The following is a 3247-nucleotide window of genomic DNA, read 5'->3' on the forward strand; positions in this document are numbered from 1 at the left end:
CAACTTCCACAAATTATACATCAAAACGTAGGTATTTTTGCTGGCTTTAAGACAGTGTCACTATAATTATTGTGAGAGTTACGTTTTTTTCACAATTTGCCTCGAAGTGACACATGGTCTAAAAACTCCCCATTCAAAGTCTATGGGGAGGTTGTGAAACTCAGAGCTGAAATACTGAAACTGAAGGCATTTTCAAATCGTCATATCTCCTTAACGAAGCAAAGTTAAGACATGAGGCTTGTCCCTGTATATCTTCAGACACTCCTGACACTCACAATTCAAGAATTATTTTCTCACCTATTACCGTTCTGAGATGAGTTAGACTTGTTTGAGGGGTGGAAATCTGTCCTCCTCTCATTTTTCAAATTCCGAAAATGAAGCCGTTTCTTCTCTCGTCATATCTCCGCGACGGAGATACAAAGAGCTATGTAAATCGCAGTCAAAGTACACCAAAGTCCGCTGATTCACCCAGTGCAAGAATTATGCTTCTATCCCACCTAGTTTTTGAGTTACACGACGTTTTGTAACTCCAAAAAACGGCGTTTTTCGCGTCTCACCGCGATCTAATTCTGACTCCTCATCACCCTTTTTTTCAAAGCGCCCGCCCCCTTAGAGGTGGCGCGATTGGTAATGACACCGCTCTTCAGACCAGAGGTCGTGGGTTCGATTCCACCTTGGCCCACATGTTTTTTTTTTAACTACAAATTTATACACTATCACAGACCGGTAATTCATATTGATAATTTATTACAATTCTGCAAAGTTTAATGATTTTAGCAGCTTTTCTAATATGGACCTCAGATTCTGGTTAACAGTCTATGGCAGAAATACATACAAGTACACAGCCTGATGAAGCAGACAGAAGCAGTACCTCTGATTGGTTCCGCAGTTTCACCTCTTATCAGCACAAATCTCACCCTCTTCTGCTGTTTTCACCTCTTTTCTGCTAATTTGAGCTTCTGTTCCACAGTGCACTCAGCCTCTTCTGCTGTTTTCATTAGAATTTTAAGCTTTTCCACCTTTTTTCAGTTACGTGAGAACCAGTTTGGCTCAATGAGTAGCTGAAAAATATCAGCCTCTTCTGCTGTTTTAGCAGGATTTCAGAGTTCAGCTTTTTCACTTGTTTTAAGCACAAATTTCAGTTTCTTTACCTCATTTCACAACAAAGTTCTTCCTCTTCACCTCTTTTCTGCTAATTTGAGCTGCTGCTCCACAGTGCACATTTTCCCTCTCATCATATCTTTGCTTGTGACCAGAACTCATTTGGCTCAGAGGGTAGGGCATCTGTCGTGAGACCCGGTGGCAGAGGTTCGAATCCTACCTGTGACAGCTGCTACACATGTTCACTGCTTGCATGCGCTCTGCTTTCTTGACACTCTCCAGTGTGTCATTACACATACAGCCATCTTCAGCAAGCACTTCTGCTTCTACACTTCTTTTCAACTCGGCTTTTTGCTTCTTTACCTCTTTTCAGCAGAAATTATTCCTCTTCACCTCTTTTCTGCTAATTAGAGCTCCTGCTCCACAGTGCACTTAGCCTCTTCTGCTGTTTTCATTAGAATTTTAAGCTTTTCCACCTTTTTTCAGTTACGTGAGAACCAGTTTGGCTCAGTGAGTAGCTGAAAAATATCAGCCTCTACTACTGTTTTAGCAGGATTTCAGAGTTCAGCTTTTTCACTTGTTTTAAGCACAAATTTCAGTTTCTTTACCTCATTTCACAACAAAGTTCTTCCTCTTCACCTCTTTTCTGCTAATTTGAGCTTCTGCTCCACAGTGCACATTTTCTCTCTCATCATATATTTGCTTGAGACCAGAACTCATTTGGCTCAGAGGGTAGGGCAGCTGCCGTGAGACCCGGGGGCAGAGTTTCGAATCCTACCTGTGACAGTTGCTACACATGTTCCCTGCTTGCATGCGCTCTGCTTTCTTGACACTCTCCAGTGTGTCATTACACATACAGCCATCTTCAGCAAGCACTTCTACACCTCTTTTCAACTCATCTTTTTGCTTCTTTACCTCTTTTCAGCAGAACTTCTTCTGATTCACCTCTTTTCTGCTAAATGTTTAGCCTTTTCACCTCTTATTAGCACAATACTAAGCAGCTTCTGCTAATTTCACCAGAATTGTCAGTCTCTCCACCTCTTCTTTGTAAGAATCAGTTTGGTCCAGTAAGGTGAGACGCCGCCTATAGATCAGAAAGGCCAGGTTCGAATCTCGCTCAGGGCAATGTTTTTTGTTTTTTCAACTTTTTCTGCTTTTTTCAGCAGAAATCTTCAGCGTAAGGCATCCACACAGCATTTTCGCAGGAAATGCAATTTTTTCTAGTTATTCTTTATCCTTTATTATTCTAGTTGCTCCGTTTCTTTGCCGCTTAACTACTCCCTCAGTTTTCAGCCGATTTTTACCATTCAAACTCTAAACTGTTCTGCTATTTCTGCTTTCGACTGCTATATCTTTTGGTACTTATTACTATTATACTTTTTAAAATATTACACTTTTTTCCTTTAATTTGTCCCATTGAAATGAATGGGAAACTTCTACAATTCTGCTAAAACTTGCTTGTCTTTGAAACTTAACTACTTCCTCATACTTTCACCTAGAAACTCCATTCAAACTTTAAAACGTTCTCAGATGATTGGGCTATTCCTGTGTGATTCAGCTTTTTCATATCTGTTACCGTTTTCATGTAATGACTCTTTAAGTTTTCAGTTACAACTTTGTGATTTTTCAGAAAATACATGTGTTGCTATGGTTGCTATGCAATTAACTCCCACTGCACACTCGTCCGTTCTGAATTTTCTCTTCATGTCTGAACAACTCCTTGCTACTCGCTCAATTTCCACTCAACTTCCACAAATTATACATCAAAACGTAGGTATTTTTGCTGGCTTTAAGACAGTGTCACTATAATTATTGTGAGAGTTACGTTTTTTTCACAATTTGCCTCGAAGTGACACATGGTCTAAAAACTCCCCATTCAAAGTCTATGGGGAGGTTGTGAAACTCAGAGCTGAAATACTGAAACTGAAGGCATTTTCAAATCGTCATATCTCCTTAACGAAGCAAAGTTAAGACATGAGGCTTGTCCCTGTATATCTTCAGACACTCCTGACACTCACAATTCAAGAATTATTTTCTCACCTATTACCGTTCTGAGATGAGTTAGACTTGTTTGAGGGGTGGAAATCTGTCCTCCTCTCATTTTTCAAATTCCGAAAATGAAGCCGTTTCTTCTCTCGTCATATCT

This window comes from Diplotaxodon limnothrissa, linkage group LG13, assembly GCF_057381915.1.
Source record: "Diplotaxodon limnothrissa isolate DT_005_m linkage group LG13, D_limnothrissa_male_GT1.1, whole genome shotgun sequence".
Classification (NCBI taxonomy): Eukaryota; Metazoa; Chordata; class Actinopteri; order Cichliformes; family Cichlidae; genus Diplotaxodon; species Diplotaxodon limnothrissa.